This window comes from Macaca mulatta, chromosome 2 (genome assembly GCF_049350105.2).
Source record: "Macaca mulatta isolate MMU2019108-1 chromosome 2, T2T-MMU8v2.0, whole genome shotgun sequence".
In the NCBI taxonomy this organism is placed as follows: domain Eukaryota; kingdom Metazoa; phylum Chordata; class Mammalia; order Primates; family Cercopithecidae; genus Macaca; species Macaca mulatta.
In genome coordinates this window covers 185,223,816-185,248,689 of record NC_133407.1, presented here as the reverse complement: position 1 = coordinate 185,248,689, position 24,874 = coordinate 185,223,816, and the positions used below count along the sequence as shown (strand labels likewise).

The following is a 24,874-nucleotide window of genomic DNA, read 5'->3' as shown; positions in this document are numbered from 1 at the left end:
ACTCACTGACCCACCCAGAACTACTTCCAATCCTGCAAGCTCCGTTTGTGGTAAGTTGTACAATTTTTAAATTTTCTGTCTTTTTTTACTCTACCTTTTCTATGTGTGGATATATTTAGATATACAAACCATTGTATTACAATTTCCTACTGTATCCAGTATAGTAACATGATGTGCAGGTTTGTAGCCCAGAGCAACATGTGACACCATATAGTCTAGGTGTGTGGACTATACCATCTAGATTTTTTGTAAGTACACTCTAGGATGTTTTCACAATGACAAAATCACTTACTTCTTGCAAGAACACTATAGGATGTAATCAAAATGACAAATTTCTCAGAATGTATTCCCATCATGAAGCGATGCACGACTGCATGTAACTATCCATGTTTAATTGTTAATTTGTATGTGCAGATTTTATGATATAGACGTAGATACACGTACGCATAAAATACATAAATATAGAATCTAAATAAATAAGTGTGTATCTACAGTCATCCTTCTGTATCCCTGGGTCTTCTGGATCTGTGGGGGATCTAGCACTGCCCTCAGATACCAAAATTTATGGGTGCTCAAGTCCCTAATATCAAATGGCATAGCATTTTGCATATAACCTCTGCAAATCCTCCTATGTACTTTAAATCATATCTAGATTACTTAAAATCACTAGATAAATAGCTGTTGTACCATATTGTTTAGCAAACAGTGACCAAAACCAACAGTCTCTACATATTTAGTAAAGACACAATTATTTTTTCTTGAATAGTTTTGATCCACAATTGTTTGAATCCACAAATGAAGAACCAACAGATATAGAGGGCCAACTATATGTGTGTGTGTGTTTATAGATGATAGATAGATCTTTGGAACACTGCATTTGCTCACCCTGACATTGAGTTCCTGTCCAATGAAACCTTGGTTTAACTGGAGTCTCCTTCTCTACAGTTGTCCTAATGGAATCTGTGTTGTGGTCAAAATCAGTCACTGAGAGACTGCTGGACATACTTTAGTCTCTCAGGCACCTGCTTTTGCTCAGATAGGTCCATCCACAGAGAAACTTCCCTCCCCTGACTGCGTCCATCCTCATTTACAATTGAAATGGCACTCTTTCTTCAAGACCTATCTCAAAGGTTCCTACTAACTCATTTGAAATATTTAGCAATTTTTTTCTTTTTAGGCCAAAATTGTCCTTGCATAATATTTATTTTCGACCCAAAGGATCTTGTAGATTACAATATATAGTCTTACTACTCTTTCTGTATTTTGCAGTGTGTAGACTGTGGCTTATTCACATAAGGGCCTAAATAAGTATTTATGAAATATTTGTGAAATTAAAATGAAACTGACAGCACAAATTCCTAGAATGCAGTCAGAGTGCATCAGTCTTTTTTAACCCTGATATGAGCCCAAGGAGATTACTGAGCCTGGGATGTCTGCTGCATGGCAACTTGCCTTATGTTCCTTCATGACAATTGAAAATATACACCTAAGTAAATTATTTATATTCTTATTACTAGGATTGGCTTCTGGCATAGAGTAGGAGAAAGTATCAAGGAGAAGCTGTTCAGTTAGATGTTTCATATAAAGGATAAAATATACAAATATTTAAAATATTATTTTACATTTGTGGACATCCAGTTAACAAAATCATCTACCATCTTTTTGTTCCCCCAAGGAATCCCCCCAATCTCCAGGAAACAGAGTGAATGGAACACTTCAACTGCTGTTACTCCTTCCCTTAGAGGATCCATGTTATTACATGTGTCCGTAGCTTTTCTACAAATTTGTATTGCTCTGTAATATTTTCATTGTACTGATCATTCCCTGTGAATTATCTGTCTTTTGTCCATTGTTATAACCCAAAGATTAGACTGGTAATGTGAGCATCTGATGTCCATTTTTTTCACCATTTTAAAGGTCTAGTTCCCTGATTGGCCTTTTTCTTCAATGTGAAGGCAGATATCAAGCTCTGAGCATGTGGCAAGGTGTGTAGCAGGTTAAGTCATACTTTATGTTGGATGAGTATGAAAGAGGTCCTCTCAGAAACTCAGACTTCCGAAGCCTTTTTCTTGAAAATGTCTGGTCTACAGGTACTTGTTCTCTAGTTTGTTCCTGAATATAATTCCAACTATTTTATGGCTTCCTGACACAAATTATTTCTTTATAGATATACTCTTTTTTGTCATTTGGTCATTTCAAAAGATGTTAGGAAAGAGTTAAAATATACATCTGTTATAAGCTGTACTCCAAGTCTGAAGACCTGAGAACCAGCAGTGCTGAGGGCAGGAGAAAATCAATGTGCCAGCTCAGTCAGCCAGAGAGCAAATCTGACCTGCCGCTGTCTTTTTATGCCACTCAGGCCCTAAATAAATTGACTGGTGCCCTCCCACACTGAGGAGAGCCATCTGCTTTACTCAGTCCACCAATTCAAAGGCAAGTAGCTGCTAGAAATACCCTCACAGACACACCCAGAAATAAGGTTTAACCAGATATCTGGGCATCTCTGGCTTTGTCAAGTTGACGCATAAAATCATCACCTGGCACCACTTGTCAATGCAACTTCCCCAGGATTGGAGGTAAAGATCTTTGTTAATATTTACTCTTTCCTTTAATATCTGGGAACTAAAATATTATGATGCAAAATTAACAACAGTTTAAAACTGTGATATAAAGTCAATACATCTTATGTTACATGATAAAGAAATCATAGAAGGAAGAAGCCCAGGCGTGGTGGCTCATGCCTGTAATCCCAGCACTTTGGGAGGCTGAGGCAGTGGATCACGAGGTCAGGAGATCAAGACCATCCTGGCTAACATGGTGAAACCTTGTCTCTACTAAAAATGAAAATAAAAAAAATTAGCCGGGCGTGGTGGCGGATGCCTGTAGTCCCAGCTACTTGGGAGGCTGAGGCAGGAGAATGGTGTGAACCTGGGAGGCGGAGGTTGCAGTGAACCAAGATCATGCCACTGCACTCCAGCCTGGGTGACAGAATGAGACTCCATCTCAAAAAAAAAAAAGAAATAATAGAAGAAAGAAAACAAGGACTTTTATTATATACACGCATAAACATAAATGCATTGAAAACAACCAGAAAACACTCATGCCAATTACATTCTTTATTTCTGTAACTGTTCATGTGGTCAAAGCTGGTATAGATAACCTTCTTCCATTACCCATGCTTCATTCTCATGGCTTTTAGTAAGCATGTCGGTTGGTCATGGTTCTTCACCTGGTATAGTGACCCAAATCTCAACCACCCTCGCCAGCACAGTCACTTCTTTTTTTTTTTTTTTTTTTCCTAGGAATTCAGAGAAATGAGGAACCTAAAGTGGCCAGGTGGTGGTATGAACTTTCAGTTTGGTGGAATCATTGTTCTGTGTCTTAGTAGAACATTCCTTCCTCTGGAACTAAGACCTCTAAGCCAGGAGAAAAATAAGGTCAGGGGACCAGAAGCACAAATTTTGCAAACAAGATCATTAGGGCTAGTAGTGAGTGACCTCACTCTCATTTTCACCAGTTCCTTTCCTGGGCCCAAGCATCCTATGACAGAAACAGCACCATATATTGGATTCTAATTCAGAGCATGTACAGAGTTTTGGAAAACTTTGTCCCAGCCCTATCAGGTACTGCCACATCTCTGATGTGACAATACCATGCTGTTACTCGGTCTTCAAAAAGCCATTTACTTTTTTCATCAAATTAGTGGCTTTGGGATAGTAGAGAACATGGCAAGCCTAGTGTATTCCAAGAGTATGGGTTCAATGTTTCACCTCTTTTGATGTGAAGTGAGTTCCTTGATCAAAAGCAATGCTGTATGAAATACCATGAGGTGTGTAAGTTCTTTGTAAGTCCAAGGGCAGTGGTTTTGACAAAAGTATTGGTGTATGGGAGGCAAATGTGTATCCGAAGCAAGCAGCTTTTTTTATTTATTTATTTATTTATTTTTTGAGACAGAGTTTCACTCTCGTTGCCCAGGCTGGAGTGCAATGGCATGATCTTGGCTAACTGCAACCTTTGCCTACCGGGTTGAAGTGATTCTCCTGCTTCTGCCTCCTGCATAGCTGGGATTACAGGTATGCACCACCACGCCCAGTTAATCTTGGATTTTTAGTAGAGATGGGATTTCTCCATGTTGGTCAGGTTGGTCTTGAACTCCTGACCTCAGGTGATCTGCCCCCCTCAGCCTCCCGAAGTGCTGGGATTATAGGCGTGAGCCACTGCGCCAGGCTGCAAGCAGCTTTTTTAGTAACAACTAAACACTGGCTCTTCCTTTTTGGGAGTGGTCTAATGTAATCAGCCTGGCATCAGGTAGCTGGCTGATCACCCTGGTGAATGGTGGCAAATTGATGACTCTGTTGATATCCATTGCTAGGAAATTAGGCACTCAGCAGTGACCATGTCCAGTACAAACTTGGTGAGTGAAAGTCCATGTTTCTGAGACCTTGTCTATCCTCCATTCCTGCCACCACGGCCACTGTGTTCATGAGTCCATTGAGTTTGATGGGGGTGGATGGAGAAAGTGGATTTCTGATGTCCACAGAATACATCATTCTATTAATATGATTGTCATCCTTCTCTGTTGGGGTCATCCTTTGGTTGGAATTCACAGAGCATACAAATATTTATATATTTTTTGCCAATTCAGAGATGTCTGTCCACATACCTCTTTCCCAAATTTCCTTGTTACCAAATTTCCAATTATTTCTCTTCCATGTTCCTGAGCATCCAACCAAACCACTGGCCACATCCCACAAGCCAATATATAATCACAAGTCTTACTATTTCTCCTTCCAAGAAAAGTAAATGACCAAGCGCACCACTCTAAGTTCTGTACAATGAGAGGATTTCCCTTCATCACGCTCTTTCTGAGATGTCCTAGAAAGGGTATCCAGTGATGCAGCTGTGCACTTGCTGGGCTGTCTGCGTATCCTGTAGAAATGCCTGTATCCAGGCTCCAGTCTACTCTTCCTCTTTCAAACGCTCACAGAGAACACCTCAGGAGTCCATTGGTGCAAGCAATGGAGAGAGAAGGCAATGTAGCAGAAGTGCGGACCATGTGCATTTGGGCCATTTTTTAAATAATATACTTTTATCCTCAGAGCCTGCTTAGACCCAATCGTGTATATACCACTGCTATCTGACGTTAGAGTGTTGCTGTGTATGCTCAGCTTTACAACTTATTGGGTCAGAAAACACTCCATTCATGATTTGCAGCTCATGTCACATAGTAAATTGGTGGTCCATAGTGAAGTGTCCAGTCTCTACTAATGCCCAGCCAGTAGCAGAACAAGAGCTGTTTCTCAAAAGAATGGTTATCTGTGAAGGATGGCAAGGCTTTGCTTCAAAACTCAAAGGGCTTGTGCTGTGATTCATCAGAAGAGGCACATCAACGTCTCCAGATAGCATCCCTTTCTGCCTCTGACCCTTCTAGCACCATTAGGTGGTCAAGAGGCAGAGCATCTCCCACAGCAGCCCAGACCTATTATAGAGCCTTTCCTTTTACGTACCCTTTTCCAAAACTAACAGCTTTTCGGGTCACTAGGTAAGTGGAATAAAGTAAGACAACCAAATGGGCCATATGTTAATTTTAGAATCCAAAAGGGCCCAGTAGAATATGTTGCTCTCATTTGATTGTAGGAAGAGCCAGATTTCACTCTAAAAGGGATATCTTCACATGTTTCACACCACTGGAGCCCTGGAAATTTTACCAAGGTAGAAGTCTCCTGATTTTTGTCGGATTAATTTCCCATCCTTTGTTAACACAAACGTCTTACCAATAGGTCTAGAGTAGTCAATATTCTTGCTCATTAGGTACCATCGGCATAATGTCATCAGTGTAATGAATCAGTGTGATACCTTGTTGTTGAAGGTAGGCAATCATGAAGAAATATTTATACATTCCCTATCTGTTAAAAGACTTGTATTCAGATTATATAAAGAATTCTCAAAATTTAATAATAAATAATTTAATTGAAATATAAACAAAAGGATTACACGACACTTCACTAATGAAAACAAACAGATGTCATATAAGGACAGGAAAGGATATTCACTATCATTAGTTACCAGGGAAATGCATATTAAAACCACAATGAGATGCCATGACCCAATAATTTAAAAGACCAAAATTGAAAAAACTACCTATTGTCGGCGCAGCACTATAGTGCTTTTGTACTCACGGATAGGCAACGAAATGAGTTAGGAGGTAATTATACAAAATTTAAGAGGACAATACGTTCAAGTCAAGTTTTGGTCATGTTAAAGCTACCTCTGCACATCACGCTGCTTGTTCCACACTTCTGCAGAGGTTTCACATTGACTCCTCTTTAATTTATTATTTTCCTCTGCTTCTTTTGTCTTTCACTAGCAAAATCTTAAGAAAGGAGGATAATTGATTAATGAGTCTACCATAAAACATGCCCTATGCTTTCTCCCAGTATCTTGCCAGCCATAGCCCCAGTTTAGATGGAACATTTTTAAGAACATTTTTTATGGTAGAGATAGTTACATATCATTATTCATTTATAAAATCTAAATGTCACAAATGAGTAAACTAAGTTTTATTTTTCTAAGTGAATGTTCGCTGAATACTTTGTCAAAGATAAAAATGTGAATCTAAACATGTTACCACTATACTTACAATTTCTCCATAGTTTTCCTTTCTTGGTGTAAAGAACAATGTCCCTGTCCTAGCTCCCAAGTGCTATGCAGTCCCACTCACACTACCTTCCTGGCTTCACCTGGCTCCTCCCTGCTTCTCTCTCTGATTGTCAGCCACATTTATAATTTTTTATTTCTCAATGATCTAGCCTCTCTGACAATCTAAGTCCTCAATGATGAAGGCCCTGTGGATAGCAAGCATCACTTTGTTAGACAAGAAGATTCTGAGCCCCATGCCAGAACTACTGAAACCAAATATGCATTTTAACAAGATCTCCAAAATAGGTACAGGCATTGAAATTCGGGGAACAGAGACCTAGGCCACCTCCCACTGTGGTCTCTGTTTTCTCTTTCTCTTTGATCTTTGCTAATAAGATTTTTCATCAGATTTCAACTCAAAGTTGGGAACTAGTGATATGTCTGGAATTTAATTGGCAGTTTTCATGAGGACACTTTCGTTTGGAGTTGGCTCCTGAGGGTAATCTAGACTTTTGGCCTTATTAAAATCATGATTTGATTAACTCAGACAAGACTGCCTAATCAAAGACCACAGGGAAAGGAATATTATATATAATCTGAGGTGTATATATATGGTAGAAAATAGTGGCACAAAGTGCAATTTCAGCTTCAATTGTTAAACTATACCAGTATACAATGACTTGATGTTTATGGTTTCGAAGTCTATAATGCCGTGCGGGACAGCCTGGACTTCTTATACATATTCAAATCTATAGTGCACAGTAATACAACTTAACTTGCCCTAAAGGGAAACCTTGGGTGCTATTAGAGGAATTTCAGTCCTCTACTCCTTCCTCTTCCATCAAAAGCACATGGTAGTACATGCAATTGGTTGACTCTTCCACTTAAAGCAAATTTATATAAATGACATTTTTCTGAATGTGGGAAATGAAGCCTCCATAGCAAATTTATGTACGAAGAAGTGCTACCTGTGTTATTGTCATTCCTGTGCTGTTGTATTTTTTCTACTTTAGAAAACCTAATACTTTTAAAGGATTTCCACAATTTCTTTCAAGATATGGGTAAGTCAGAAATGATTTATGTAATATTTGTTATTCTTTACATATAATATTGAAAATGCTGTTTAATTTATTGTAAATTTAGATTGAGTTTACAAGATGCCAAAATAGCCAGATGTAAGATGTCAAAGCTATTAGTGACTTATCTATTTTACTTTCATGAACTAAAATCTGAATATGCAAAATAGCTGCAAAGGTAAATTAATTTCTCTAATTATATTTTCTCACCTGTTACTTTCACTATAATGACTTTATAAGAGATGTGGTGGTGAACTAGAACTTTAAACAATTTAAAACTGGGTTTAAAGACTTGGGTCCTAATGCTTCTTATATGGAAATCTTTCTGATGACTTTATAAAAAGACTCATTCTGTATTATAAATCACAACTCTGGTTAACAGTTTTAGCCTAGTCATTGAAATAGTAACTCTTTTATCCTTCCATCCGCTTCTTACTATTATTTTGTTGATTATTTAATATATAGTGGAAAATATGCAGAAAATACACCTTCACTACTCCAATACTACTTCCAGTATTTATGACATAATAAGTAATCCCAAACAAAATGAATTAAAGAATTCTCAATTATTTACTGATTTGGGATCATATGGAAGAAAACCTATTCCAAATAAAAATACATTTAACAACTGGAATTCTCAGCACTGCTTATTATATCCTGAGTAAGATTCAAGGCTTTGGCTCAACTTTATTTTGCTAAAAGAAATGTGGGAGAAAAAGTTGCTTTCCAGTAAAACAGCAGAATTACTAGAAAAAGTCTGTTTTAATAATCGCAATGATAACCTTTTAAATATGGAAAGAACTTTCAGATAATGCTAATGTATTAATAAACAACTTGAAGTTTGTAAAGAAAAACTTAAAATCAGATCTCCTTTTCATACACAAATTCTGTTCAGAAAATAAAACTTTGAAATTTTAACTAGAAGAGAAGAAAAGATTCTCAGATTGACACTTGAACACCAAAGTTAGTGATACAGGAGCTAAAAAGAAATTATTTAGGCAGACAGGATAAAGGAGTCCTGGGCAAGGCTTCCCTTTCAATAAAAAGCAGCCCCCAAATCATTTCTTTTCTAACAAAGAGCAGCCTGAAATATCAAGCTGTGAACATAGATAAGCAACCTAGAAGCTTGCATAGCTAAATGCTGGCAGCTGTGCCAAAAGGAATAGGTTACCTGGGAGCCAGGCATGTTCAGCATGGAGGCTCCATCTTCCCTTTGCTTTTCTTTGTCACCACGTGTGCAGTCAGGGAGTAGGCAACATGGTGCCAGCCAGGTAGAGAACCTATATACACAGTAAAAGATTGGGGTGGGGCGGCCAGCTTCTCAGAGGGCTAACCAAACAGCACGCCTGGCCTGACCAATCTCTCGTGCCCTGTGTAAATCAGACACTGCCTCCTCAAGCTCATCTATAAAACCCTGTGCACTTAACCGTGAAACTGGCAACCCATTTTTCTCCAGGACCCCTCTCTGCACAGAGAGCTCTTCTCTTTCTTTTGCCTATTAAACTTCCGCTCTTAACTTCACTCTGGTGTGTCCGTGTCCTTGATTTCCTTGGCATGAGGCAACGAACCTCAGATGTTACCCCAGACAAACAATGGTGTTTCATTAGGGTAAATATTTATCTTCAAACCTTTGAGCCTTTCCATTTTGTTCCACTTCAGTCTTTCTCTGGTACTTCCTCTCTCCCTCTCTGGCTTGTCTTTCCTGCACTTTTCCATTTACGACCCCATAATTCTCTGCTTATTTCTCTGTTCTCCATCTTGTTTTCTTTTCACCTGCCCAAGTTCTCTTTCCACTTCTCCGTCTTTCTCCTTTAAATGTGTTCCTCTCTTCTCTTCTTTTGAAAACTTTTATTAAATTGTTCTATGGGAAATTCTTTTTTACATTTGTCTATGGGCAGTGAAAACATGCCAACCATCCTCCACATTTCATGGAGCATTCTGGAGCGTTTTCCATTGTTTCCCATTTAGTTTGAATTACTCTCTGACCTTAACTCTGACACAAGTGCTCTACTAACGTTGCCAAAAATCTTTTCATTTTCACACTCGAAGATCTCTGCTCACTCTTTGTCTTGCTATAGCATTTTTTTGGCATTTAGCCCTGTACTATACTTTGTCCTTGAGTATCCTTCCCTCTTTATGTCTACAACTCTCGGCTTTCCGGTTTCCCTGCTGCTTCTCTGATCACTTCCTTCAGTATCCTTTTCTGGCCTCTTTCTTGTCTCTCTTTTGTTTGAGCCCCGGACTCTCAGTTACAACGGGAAGTGAATTTATTACATGGAAATCTGTCTAAAATAGAAACGCTAAGGAGGATGGAGGATCAGCTGGAAAAATAGGCAGAAACAGAAGGAAGCAGGACAGTCAGTCAACAGCTAAACCCATGTTCCAACACTAGCTGGGTGAGGGCTGTTCTTACTGCTGCTGAACATGGGTGCCACAGCCTCCACTGCTGAGGCCACTGTTGCCAAACTCAGGGATGCATTAGCTGGAGTCTTGTCATTGCTGCCTTTGCTACCAAATTCTCTTTTGTTCCTGTACCTTTAGCTTCCCTCTCCAAATTGTAAAACTCTGGAGGGTTGGTTTTTAAACCGTCTTTGCAGAAATGATAACAGTAAGAAAATTATGGCAGTAAAAGAGATCTGATCGAACCCACCCCCTATTATGCCTTTCCCTTAATTATTCCTGGGCTTTTGGGCTGAACTCACTTGGACAGACATTTAGTTTATAGTTTAAATGATAATAGGCCTTCCCCAAAACTCAACAAGCTTTGTAAAGCTAATGAAAGGCCTTCAGGTTGGGGGAGGAGAGGAACCGGAATCCTGCTAAGGTTTAGACATAAAGGATTGCCAACCATTCCTGCAAATAATAGCAGTATTGTAGACTGGCCTTTTGAGATATCTTTTCGAAAATAATAGCAGTATTGTAGACTGGCCTTTTGAGATATCTTTTCGAAAATAATAGCAGTATTGTAGACTGGCCTTTTGAGATATCTTTTCAGGTTTTTTTGCATGTCTGACACCCATGGCTCCACCTGGACCCACCAATCCCTCTCCTGTGGCCCCACCCAGAGTGAGTCAGTGCACAGGAGGACAGCTTCAAACCCCCACGATCTCATCTCTGACCCAACAAATCAGCAGTAAGCACCCATTACCTGGCCATCCCCACTCCTTCCCCCAAACTGCCATTGAAAAACCCCTAACTACAGGCCTTTGGGGAGATTCATCTGGGTACTAACTTTGTCCCCCACGTGGTATAGCTGGCCTGATGCCAGCTTCCTTTACTGCAATGCCATCTTCTCTGTGAATTAATTTTGTTTGTGCAGCAAGCAAGAAGAACCCTTCTGGCAATTACAATTTGACTGGCCAAACTCAGATCAAGTGTTTCACTCTAGGTGCAAGATAAATGTGAAAGTGTGTTTATAGCTCTCTGGTTTCTAGAATGGGTGGTGACTTCTTCCCACCACCAAGACACATGTAGAAGAGAAGGGGATGGCTAACAATTCTAATAAATGAGGCATACACATATTATCACCCCTGTAATACAACTTCCTTGAGTTTTTCCTTCCTCTTTGTGTACTCTCCAATTGCTAGGTCTTCCATAATGACGCCTTCACTTACTCCAAACCGAGTCATCATTTCTAGTAAGTTCCAGTAGACTCATACTACTAAGTTCATCTGAACGGGATATTCAGATGATTCTCTGTTTGAAATGCTTGTTCCCGTGCTGTAAAGAAATAGCACTTGAACAAAAGTTTAATTTATTTAGTAAGGCCATTTTTACCTCCTGCAGAAAGGGTACACTCACCAGCAGTTTTGCCACAAGAGTACAGCAAACAAAGGAGACGCGTCCTGATACATCCACCCTACTGCTGTGTCCGGTTTCCATTGGCTGGAACAAGACCTCATATTCTGTTTTTGCCCCAATTGGCTAGCAACTTAGAACTTTTTAAAAGAGGCAAAGGTAGAGGAGAACAAAGAAAGGAGGAAGTAATTTGTGGAATGTTGAGAAAGGTAAAAACACTTTTAAATAAGGAAGAGGAACAGGCTATGACCTAATGCTTGCTTGGACCAGTATAAGCATGCCAGGGCAAATATTTAGGCTAAATTGTGGGAGTTAAGAACGTAAAGTACATTGATGTCTTTATTACGGCTAGCAGATATTTAAGAATGTTAGCACAGGTCTTTGAATACATTTTGCTTCTAAGAGAAGTTACTATTTATTCCTAATTAGACGGGGAGGAAAGTCTATGAAGAGTCTCTACTTTACTTTTTATATTCTCCTTCCACAAATTTGCCAATGCATCTGAGCTCTCAATCTGCATTTTTGATGGCCATCTGCCCAGCCCATATAATTCCATTCTCCTTCATTGGTCACCCCTTACATATCCAAAATGTCATTAAGTCCTTATGACACTACATTTTAAATTCTTTTGAATCTATTGCCTTGTCCTCCTTATCACCCCAAAAGTCATATCACACAAGGACTAAGCATTTTGCATGCATTTGAGTCACTTGGGGAGCATGTTAAAAAATGGAGACTTTTAGGCCTCATTGTTGAACTACTATTTCTACAGTAATACCTTATAATCTATATTTTGCACAAAAAAAGGTACCCAGTTTATTCCGATATATAATCTTGTTTGAGACACATTGGACAATAGTAACTAAGTTTCCTTGTTAGTGTCCCTGATTCCAGTTTCCCTTTCCTGAAGCCTATTTGGCACAGTAAAAGGTATTTAATTTTTTTAAATTTAGGTTTTACCAAGGTGGCCAACTAGATGCAGCCGAAGTGCTGCTCCCACCAGAAGAGACAATAATTTCAACTACACCAACATAATTTGAACAGATTATTTGCAGAGAAAATGCCAAATACGGATACAGAAAAGATGCAGTTGCTGAGGCTGAAGAGGGAGGGAGCTGGGAACTCCTCATGGGATGCCTGAACGTTATAACTGGTTCCCAGCCCTGAACAGCACTGGAGGAAGGGGTAAGTGAGGGGACTGGAGGACTGACCACTCTCACCACAAACCTCTGGGATCCTACTACAGGGGACCCACACCCCTAGGTTGTGTGAGCTGGTAAGCGGGATCTCTCAGAGATTAGATGGAGCAGAGCACAGGTTAGCTCCAGCAGAATCCAGTCATAAAAGCCCACCCGCCAGGGCTGCCTGTCTGCCTCTGAGAAAGTCTAGCCCCAGGTAAGCACTGGGAGAAAGCAAGGCCTGCTTCCCCATGGGCCTGGGGCACATCTGTTCCGCAGGCCTGACTGAGTACCAGACCCTCCCAGAGCCCCTGCCTGGCTGCCCTGAAGGAGCAGGTACAAACGGCAACCTCCGCTACCCAGCCTGAAAGCTTTGCTCCACCTGAGTGCGTTCCAGCTGGGAGCCATTGCCATCCTGCACCACACCTGGAATCCAACCCGGAGCATCCGAAGGAGGGAGCTGAGAACCATTCCTAGCACCCCAAGGATGTGGCCTGTGGCTCAGGAGTGCCAAGGTGGAATCTGGGCTTTGTACTGGAATTGGGGAGGATCCCACACTCTCAGACTGAGAGGACTGAGTTGCATAGATTCGAAGGCTGATGTGGGACCTAGCTGTGTCTGCCTCCACAGAGCTGGTCGGGTAAGGGTGGGGCCTGTCTCCCTACCTGGCCTCTCCCTAAGGGAACCCCATGGCCTGAAAGACTTAACAATGACAACAACAAAAAATCATAGGCACAGTGCCAGCAATTGGAGGTGACTCCCCAAGGCCCACGAGCAGACCTGGTGAGGGGATCACAGCTCTCCCCTTGCACCACAAAACAGATTTTAAAAAACCGTGAAGATACACAAGGGAACTGCATGACTAAGAGCCTATTTACTGTCCATTGCCTTCAGGCGCCATCTGCTGGATCACATCCCTAACTACACCACCAAAAATCATTACTAATTCTCCCTCCCAGAGAAACCAAGAGCAAGAATTCAACAACAGAGATCTTATTCAGAGCCTTAGCCCTCTGAAAACTTCCAGAAACTAAGCCAACTGACTGTACTCGGTTTATACCAAAATTAAAGGAATACCACCACTTCCAGATGATAAAGAATTAGTACATGAACTCTGGCAATTCAAAAAGCCAGAATGTCCCCTTACCTCCAAATGACCTTATTATCTCCCCAGCAATGATTCTTAACTAGCCTAAATTGTCTGAAACTACATACATTGAATTCATAATCTGAATGGCGAGGAAGCTCATCCAGATTGAGAGAACATTGAAACTCAACCCAAAGATGCCAAGGAATCCAGTAAAATGATTCAAGAGCTGAAGGATGAAATCCTTGTTTTAAGAAGGACTCAGAGTAAACTTCTGGAGCTGAAAAATTCACTATGAGAATTTCATAATATAATTGAAAGTATTGCCAGCGAAACATCCAGTTGAGGAAAGAATCTCAGAGCTCAAAGACTGGGTCTTTGAATCAACTCAGTCAGACAAAAAAAGAATTAAGAAAAATGAACAAAACCTCCAAGACATGTGATTATGTAATAGACCAAATCTACAACTCATCAGCATTCCTGAGAGAAGGAGGGAGAATAAGCAACTTGAAAAATATACTTGAGGAGATAGTCCATGAAAACTTTCCTAATCTCACCAGAGAGGTCAACATGCAAATCCAAGAAATACAGAGACTCTCAGCCACATACTGTATAAGATGACAATCTCCAAGACACACAGTTATCAGATTCACTAAAATCAATGCAAAAGAAATCATCTTAAAGGCAGCTAGAGACAAGCAGAAGGTCACCTACAGAAGGGACAGCATCAGGCTAGCAGCAGACCTCTCGGTAGAAACCTTACAAGCCAGAAGACTCTGAGGACCTATTTTCAGTGTCTGTAAAGAAAAGGAATTCTAACCAAGAATTTCATATCCTGACAAACTAAGCTTCATAAGTGAAGAGAAATAAAATCTTCTCTGACAAGCAAATGACGAGGTAATATATTTAAACTAGACCAGCCTTACAAGAGATCCTTAAGGGTGTGCTAAACATGGATTTGAATGGATGACACCTGTTACCACAAAAGCATATTTAAACACATAGTCCACAGGCAATATAAAGCAACTGCACAATAAAGTTTAAATAGCAATCAGCTAACAACACAATAATAGGTTCAAAATCACACATACCAATACGAACCTTGAATGTAAATGTGCTATACACCTCACGGAAAAGACACGGAGTGGCAGGTTGAATTAAAAGTCAAATCCAACCATCTCTTGTCTTCAAGAGACCCATCTCACAGGTAATGACACCCACAGGCTTAGATTAAAAGGACAGAGTAAGATCTACCAAGCAAACGAAAAACAAACAAAAAAGAGCAGGAGTTGCTATTCTTATATCACATAAAACAGACTTTAAACGAATAAAAATTAAGAAAGAGAATGAAGGGCATTGTAAAAATGATAAAAGGTACAAACCAACAAGAAGCCTTACGTAGTCTAAATATGTATGCAGCCAACATTGGAGCACGCAGATTCATAAGAAACTTCTTCTTTGCCTACAAAAGGCTTAGACAATCACACAATAATAGTGGGAGATGTCAACACCCCCACTGAAAGTGTTAGATCATCAAGCAAAAAGCAAGCAAAAAAACTCTGGACTTAAACTCAAAACTTGACCAATTAGACCTAATAGACATCTATAGAATACTTCACCCAAAAAACACAGAATATACATTCTTCTCATCTGCACATGGAACACATTCTAGGATCAACCATATTACTCTGTCATAAAGCAAACCTCAATAAACCAAAAAAGTGAAATCATACAAAGTGTACTCTTGGACAACAGTGCAATAAAAATATAAATCAGTATTATAAAGATCTCTCTCAAAACTACACAAATACATGGAAATTAACTTACTCCTGAAAAACTCTTGGGTGAACATCAAAATTAAAGCAGAAATAAGAAGTTCTTTAAAATAAATGAAAATAGGGACACAACTTACCAAAATCTCTGGGATCCATTCAAAAAGTTTACAGTCTTAAACGCCTTCATCAAGAAGTCAGAAAGATCTCAAATTAACAATCTAACTTTGCACCTAAAGGAACTAGAAAAACAAGAAGAAACCAATTCCAAAACCAGCACAAGAAAATAAATAAGTGAAATTATAGAACTTAATGAAATTGGGATGTAAGGATCCACACAAGAGGTCAATGAAACCAAGAGTCCATTCTTCAGATGAATAAATAAGATTGATAGACCGCTAACTAGATTAACAAAGAAAAAGAAAGAGAAGATCCAAGTAAGTACAATCAGAAACAACAAAGGTGATGTTACAACTAATCCCACAAAAATACAAAAGGCCCTCAGAAACTGCTATAAACAACTCTATGCATGCAAATTAGAAAATCTAGAGGAAATGAGTAAATTCCTGGAAGCACACAATCACTGAAGATTGAATCAGAAAAGACTGAAACCCTGAATAGGCAAATAACAACTTCCAAAATTGAACCGGTAATAAAGAATCTACCAATCAAAAAAAAAAAAAAAAAGTCCTGCACCAGATAGATTCACAGCAAAATTTACCAGATGTACAAAGAACTAATACCAATTCTACTGAAACTATTTTGAAAAATTGAGGAGGAGAGGCTCCTCCCTAACTCATTCTATGAACCCAGTAGCAGCCTGATACCAAAACCTGGCAGAGACACAATGAAAAATCAAAGCTTCAGACCAGCATCTCTCAAGAACATAGACACGAAAATTCTCAACAAAACACTAGTAAGCCAAATCCAGCAGCATATCAGAAAGTTAATACAACACAATTAAGTAGGCTTTATTCCTGGAATGCAAAGTTGGCTCAGCATATGCCAATCAATAAATGCAATTCACCAAATAAACAGAATAAAAAGCAAAAACTATATGATCAGCTAAATAAATGCAGAAAAAGCTTTTAATAAAATCCAACATCTCTTCATAATAAAAACCCTCAGCATACTTGGCATCAAAGGAACATACCACAAAATAATAAGAGCCATCTATGAGAAACTAATAGGCAACATCATACTGCAGGTGCAAAAGCTGAAACCATTCCCCTTAAAAACTGGAACAAGACAAGAATGCTCACTCTCACCATTCCTATTCATCTTAGTACTGGAAGTCCTAGCCAGAGCAATCAGGCAAGAGAAAGAAATAAAAGGTATCCAAATAGGAAAAGAAGTCAATCTTTTTGCTGATGATGCAATTTTATACCTAGAAAATCCTAAAGACTCTGCCAAAAGGCTTCTAGAATTGATAAATGACTTTAGTAAACTTTCAGGATACAAAATCAATGTACAAAAATCATAGCATTTCTATACACCAATAATGTTGTGTTATTGATTTCACTTGTGTTCAATAAAATCAAGAACACAATTTCACTTATAATAGCCATACAGAAAATGAAATACCCAGGAATACAGCTAACCAAGAAGGTGAAAGATCACGGTAAGAACTACAAAACACTGCTGAAAGAAATCAGAGATGAAACAAATAAATGGAAAAACACTCCATGTCCATGTATTGGAAGAATCAATATTATAAAAATGGCCTTACTGCCCAAAGCAATTTACAGATTCAATGTTATTCTTATGAAACTACTAATGTCATTCTTTACAGAATTAGAAAAAACTACTCTAAAATTCATATGGAACAAAAAAAATAGTCCAAGTAGCCAAAGCAATCCTAAGCAAAGAGAATAAAGCTGGATGCATCACACTCCTCAACTTCAAATTATACTATAAAACCAAAACAGTATGGTTCTGTTACAAAAACAGAGACATAGATCCATGGAACAGAATAGAAAACTCAGAAAATTAGCCACACACCTACCTACAACTATACGATCTCTGACAAGGTTGAAAAAAAGCAATGGAGAAAAGATCCCTGTTCAATAAATGGTGCTGGGCCAACCATATGCAGAAGATTGAAACTGGAACCTTACCTTTCACCATATGCAAAAATTAACTCAAAACGGATTAAGGATTTAAGTGTAAGACATCAAACTATACAAATCCTGGAAGACAACCTAGAAATTACTCTTCTTCATATACACTTTAGCAACCTCAATCCTGCAGCTCTAGAAGATAAGGGTCTCCTTCAGGGCACACACAGGGCCTCAGCCCTTTTATATGGTGCTTGAACTAGGGATTGGAATCCCTGATCTCGTCCTTTTCTTTTACCACTCTCCAGTGGCATTAGGAGAAAACAACCAATGTCATTGTACTTTTTCATTTTCTAAAAATGTTTGAATGTATTATATATAAAGTCAGCCAGATCCTTGCTTCTTATGAAGGGTTGATTAGCAATATCCAATGCATATATTTTGTGTATCTTTATTACTGTTCACATCATGGTCTATCAATACTCTCCTCACTACTAGATATAAAGTCATTAGCATCTGTAAATCTAATCAAATTAGAGAACCAAGTTTAGAATTCCTAAAGCAATTCCAAAAACTCACCCTTAAAACTGTGTTCTTCTAAAGCAACTGTTGCTACCAAAACCTGTGTTAGGTTTCTCTCCAGAGAAACAAAACTAATAGGATGGATAGATTGATAGAGGTATGATAGATAGATAGATAGATAGATAGATAGATAGATAGATAGATAGAAAGTTTTCTTGTAAGGTATTGGCTAATGCAATTATGGAAGCTAAAACCTCCAGGGATCTGCTCTCCACAAGCTGGAGCCCCAGGAAAGTCAGTGGTGTAGTTCAAAGACCTGAGAGTTAGAGAACAATGGTGTCAATTCTAGTCCAAGTCTGATGGCCTGAAACCAGGAGCACCAAGGGCAAGAGAAAATAGTCGCAACTCAAACAGTCAGGCAGAATGAATTCAACCTTCTTCTGCCTTTTTGTTCCATTTAGCCCCTCAGTGAATTATACAATGCTCACCCACACTGGGGAGAGCCAAGGGCTTTACTTAGTCCACCAATGCAAATGCGTCTTCTGTAAACACTTTCACAGACACACCTAGAAATAATGTTAATCAGATATCTCAACATTGCATGGCCCAGTCATGTTCACACATAAAATTAACCATCCACAGTGTTAAAGAGACTTCAAAGTGTCTGAGTTGTTAATATTGGACAAGAAAACAAGGCACAACTGGGTGCTGCGTACAAGGAGCCCACTTTAAATACAAAGACCTAAATAGGTTGAAAGTAAAAGGATGAGAAAAATTATGTTATCTAAACACTAGAAAGAAAGAAAGAAAGAAAGAAAGAAAGAAAGAAAGAAAGAAAGAAAGAAAGAAAGAAAGAGAAAGAAAGAAAGAAAGAAAGAGAAAGAAAGAAAGAAAAGAAAGAAAGAAAAAGAGAAAGAAAGAAAAAACTAGAGTGGCTATATTATTAGTCAACTTGATATAATGACATTTATGGAACACTCCACTTAATCACAGCAAAATACATCATATTTTAAAGTATGTAAGAAATATTTTTAAAAATAAAATAATTGAGTTGGGTGTGTTACTTGTGTGTGCTTCTTTCATTTGAAATATTTCACTGCATTCCATTCTCTGTGGCATACATTAAATTGGAGACTTTTTTTAAAGCATGCAAGGAACTTTTAATTCGTTATGCCAATTCTTTCTCAGGGAAGAATCTCAAACTCATTATCCTCACTAAAGAATAATAAATAACAAAAGTCAACTTAGTTATTTCTTCCAAAGGAATCTACCTCTTAACTTTTTTACTAGTCAGTGCTTTTAAACAAAGAAATAAAGTTTGTAGACTGATGTATTTGTTTGTTCTTTCTTTCTTTCTCCTTCCTTTTTTTCTTTCCCTCTTCCCCCTCACCTTTTTTCCTATAAGGAGTTGCTACAAAGCTAACAAATTTATTTATACAGACTATTTGATAAACTAGAGTTTCATACATGAATCAGATTCTTTTAATTGAATGTACTCTTGTAACATTTGAAAGCAAAATATGGAAGATTCCATCTTTCTCTCACAGTGCAGGTGAATATAAGGACCTAGAAATTTCACAAAGATAGAAGGCCTTGAATTTTTGGTGGATTTATATCCTACCCTCTGGCATACAAATGTCTTACCAATAAGTCTAGAACAGTTGTTACTTCTTGTTTTCTATGATCAATTAGCATAATATCATCAGTATAATGGAAAAAGGACACCCTTTCCAATAAATGGCCTAGGAAAATTGAATTATCACATGGAGAAGCCTGAAATTGGACCCCTATTTTTCATAATAAATAAAAATCAATTTAAGATGGATTAAAGACCTAAAACCATAAAAATACTAGAAGAAAACCTAGGAAAAAACTCTTGGATATTTGTCTAGTCAAAGAATTTATGACTAAGGCCTCAAAAGTACAGACAACAAAAATAAAAATAAACAAATGAGACTTACTTAAACTAAAGAGTTTCTGTACAGCAAAATAAATAATCAACAGAATTGCTCAATAGGCTGCAGAATGGCAGAAAATATTTGCAAACTATGCATCTGACAGAAGATTAACATCCAGGATTTACAAGGAACTCAACTCAATAAACAACCTAAATAACCTCATTAAAAGTGGGCAAAGGACATGAATGGACATTTTTTTTTTCAAAAGAAGACATACAAATGGCCAAACAAGCGTATGAAAAGGTGTTCGTCATCACTGATTATCATAGAAATGAAAATTAAATGCACAATAAGATGTCATCTAATACCAGTCAGAAGGGCTATTACTGAAAAGACAAGAAGTAGCACAAGTTAGAGAGGATGTAGAGAAAAGAGAATAGTTACACACTGTTCGTGAGAATGTAAATTAGTACAACCTTTATGGAACATCATATGGAGATTTCTCAAGGAACTAAAAATAGAACTACTATTCTATCCAGCAATCTCACTACTGAGTATCTACCTAAAGGGAAATCAATCATTATATAAAAAAGATACCTGTACTGGTATGTTTATTGCAGCACTGTTAACAATAGCAAAGATATGGAACCAGATTAAGTGTTCATTAATAGACGAGTGGATAAATAAAATGTGGTACCTATCTATTTATTTATCTATCTGTTGGTAGATAAATAGATAGGTAGATATACAATGGAATACAATTTGGCTATTAAAAAAAGCATGACATCATGTCTTTTGCAGCAATCTGGATGATACTGGAGACCATTATCTTAAGTGAAAGAACTCAGACAAAGAAATACAAATACTACATGTTCTCACAGGTAAGTGGAAGCTAAATAATGTGCACACATGGAATGTGTGGTATGATAGACAGTGGGTACTCATTGCTTCTCAGCCTTTTGGCTAAGATCAAGTGATAGAGGATACTCAGAAGCATGGGGTAATGGGAGGGAGGTGGATGATAAGAAATTATTTAATGGGTACAATGTACATTATCCTGATTTTTTTTTTTTTTAATGGAGTTTTGCTCTTGTCTTCTAGGCTGCAGTGCAATGGCATGATCTCGGCTCACTGCAACCTCTACTTACCCAGTTCAAGCAATTCTCCTGCCTCAGCCTCCCAAATAGCTGGGATTACAGGTGCCTGCCACCACGCCTGACTAATTTTTTGTATTTTTAGTAAAGACAGAGTTGCACCATGTTGGCCAGGCTGGTCTGGAACTCCTGACCTCGGGTGATCCACTGGTCCTGGCCTCCCAAAGTACTGGGATTACAGCATGAGCCACGGCGCCCAGCACTATCCTGGAGATTTTTACACACAAAGCCTCGACTTTGCCACTACCCAATTTATGTATGTAACAAAATTACACCTTTACCCCATAAATGTATACAAACAATAAGAAAAGATGAATGAGACCTACACCTAAAAGCTAAAACCACACTGCTTCTAGATGTAAACAAGAGACTATCTTTAAGAAATGGGATTAGGTAAAAGTGGTTAGGCAGGACACGGAAAGCAATAACAATAATAAAAAATAGACCATCAAAATGCAAATTTCTGTTCAGCAAAACACCATTAAGAAAATGAATATTCATCACGAAAATGAATAATTGGGAAGAAATATTTGCAAAACTATATCTGAAAAATGACAAGTAAACAAAATATATTTTTTATTTTATTTTATTTTATTTATTTATTTATTTTTTGTTTTGTTTTTTGAGACAGAGTCTTGCTCTATCGCCCAGGCTGGCGTGCAGTGGCGTGATCTTGGCTCACTGCAAGCTCCGCCTCCTGGGTTCACGCCATTCTCCTGCCTCAGCCTCCCGAGTAGCTGGGACTACAGGCGCCGCCACCACGCCCGGCTAATTTTTTGTGTTTTTAGTAGAGACGGAGTTTCACTGTGTTAACCAGGATGGTCTGGATCTCCTGACCTCGCAATCCACCCACCTTGGCCTCCCAAAGTGCTGGGATTACAGGCATGAGCCACCACGCCTGGCTAATATATTTTTAAAAGCTACTACAAAGCAATTACAAAAAAAGCACTCTGAGGAAAAATGGGCAACAAGTTTGAAAAAACATTTCACCAAGAAAGGTACATAAATGCCAATGAACACATGAAAATTGCTCGACAGGCTTGAATATTTTTAGAATAAAATGTTGAGAAAGTATGTTTTAAAAATATATAAATTATCTAATATTTTAAAATAGTTGAAATTACATCTGCCAATGAAAAATAACATATTATTTAACTAAAGTTTATATATTTTAAAATACAGAAGGAAAGATTGCAAAGAAAGATGCTAATAGGTTAACAGTAGTTGCCTCTGGGTAGTGGAATTATGGGTGATTATTCTTGCTGTTTCTTTAAATATTCTGTATATTACAGTCAGAAAATGGCAAAGTATATAAAAATTAAAAAGTCTTACATGTTTGGGCAGAATAGATGTTCACAGAAAGCTTATAGGTAGATCCTCCTCTGGATATCCCTATTTCATTAATCTTCCCTCCTCAATGAAGAAAATTAACGATAAAGGAGAAAGCATAAGAGATCTCTTTTATTTGGCCTAAAAGCTAACTGTTGATTCCTTCAGAGAACAGAGAATAAAATCATACACTGACTTTTGTATAGCATTTGAGGTCTGGACAAGGTATTAATGAGTGTAGGAGTCTTAACATTTCAGACCCGGGCTTCAGCTGTTCCTCACCCACAAAGTATGGTCATCTTTTCCTATTATCAGTTATTAAAAAAATTCAGTTTGGTTCTGGTTAGCTTGTATTCTAACCATAGTCCTGGGATATGGAAACCAAGGTTATTTATTCTTTGTCAGTCTTTACTATGTATCAGGCATTGTTCTGGAAAAATGAAATCTGGAAAAATGAAATCACCTGGAAAGTGGAAAAAACTGGAAAAATGAAATCACCATTATTTTTTAAATGGAGAAGATACAGCAGAAATATTAGGGGGGTGGCAATTATAGAGAAGCTCAGGTTTGGCCCCGAAAAAAATTGAGATGCCTATTAGACATTTACATGGAGATGTAAAGTGGGCAGCCGAATATACTAATTAATATGGCGGATTTGCCAATCTGTAATCGAGGAGCTAGTTTCTGTTTTTCTCACTGCAGAACTTATTTAAAGAAAACAATGAAAGTTTTCTACTCTTCTCATTTAAATCAGATGAATCTACCTTTGAAAGTAATCTGATCTAGTCCAAGATAAACCCAAAGCATCTAAAAAAAGAAATCCCAGCATAAACCTAATATAAAGATCGAATGTGTTGGGAAGATTAGGATTAAAGGTGGACTCTTCCTAGTTTCAGCCCCACACCTGAAGACAGCCAGAAGGAAAAAAAAGAATGAGCCTGAGAGCTCTAAGAAAAGCAACTAAGAAAAAGACTAGGGAGGCCGGGCGCCGTGGCTCAAGCCTGTAATCCCAGCACTTTGGGAGGCCGAGACGGGCGGATCACGGGGTCAGGAGATCGAGACCATCCTGGCTAACACGGTGAAACCCCGTCTCTACTAAAAAATACAAAAAAACTAGCTGGGCGAGGTGGCAGGCGCCTGTAGTCCCAGCTACTCCGGAGGCTGAGGCAGGAGAATGGCGTAAACCCAGGAGGCGGAGCTTGCAGTGAGCTGAGATCCGACCACTGCACTCCAGCCTGGGCAATAGAGCCAGACTCCGTCTCAAAAAAAAAAAAAAAAAAAAAAAAGACTAGGGAGAGAGACAGATGAGAAAAAGAGAAATATTTAATTCAGTATAAGTGCTAGAGCTAGAGACTGGGAAAGGGAAGAAGGGGTTTAAAAGGGAAGAAAAGAATCACAGTCACTTTCTAATGCCTTTTACCCACTAAAGTTCCCTGCTACATTAAAAGTGAAAAGAAATCAAGGCTTTCATTCATGAAATTAAGAATAATGGCTTCTTCCAGTTTCTTTCAATCTGTTCATTATCTCAAAGTTTGCTATTAGAGACTAGTCCCTAATATTTAATACTGATTTTTCATGTATTATAAATATAAATAAATAGCTTCACCAAATCTGACACAGGGGACCCAGAGACTCTTATTTTATTATGAAATGAAGGGGAGGGGCATCTTCATTTATTTCTCAGAACAGAAATGACAAAAATATTTCTTTTTTTGAGATTATCATCATTAGTCTTTGAAAAAACGATCCATCTCCTGAGAGTCACTGGGGACAGTATCCTGGCTAATACTGTAATTCACTTGTTAACCTGGGACATACACAGAAAATTAACACTCTCTGTTCAAAGTGTCATAGCGAATCTGAGAGTCTACACTAGAGACCTTATTAAAAGTTTGATGCTTAGAGACTGGGAATTGGGAAACTTCTGTAATTGTAAATATGTATTCATAATTTACAAGCAATACTCAGCAGACATTATTAGGGAATCAGTAGGGATTTCTTAGGAAAGGTAACATTGCTGTCATCAAATGAGAACGCTGTTTAAGTAATCCTGAGGAGACCCAAGAGTCCGTCTTGGCATGAAGGAAAGAGGATTTCTTCTCTGCTCAGGCACTAGCCCAACCTGACTGCACCTTCACCCACCCTCATCTGCTATCAAGCTCATTAGAGCAAGATGCTAGGGATAATGGCTGTTCTCTGAAATTTCTTGTAACTCTACTCTGTTCATTCTAATTCTTAGCACTTATTCTTTTCCCCCACAATATCTAGCTCCATGCTCTATTGCACACCTTACTGGAAATCCCTTAGATGTGGTAGGGGATCCAACCAAATCTCCAAAGGAGTGGTCTCATTTTCCTTATCTGA

General features: G+C 38.4%; 1 long non-coding RNA gene across 1 annotated transcript in view; it reads right to left on the bottom strand.

Annotated features, from left to right (window-relative positions):
* Nucleotides 1-8,977, bottom strand: part of LOC106995854 (uncharacterized) — a 61,239-nt gene extending 52,262 nt beyond the window's left edge. Inside the window, exon 1 of the long non-coding RNA XR_013414450.1 lies at nt 8,887-8,977. This is a non-coding gene — a long non-coding RNA (uncharacterized LOC106995854). The remainder of the gene's footprint in view (nt 1-8,886) is intronic.
* Between the last annotated feature and the right edge of the window lie 15,897 nt (nt 8,978-24,874).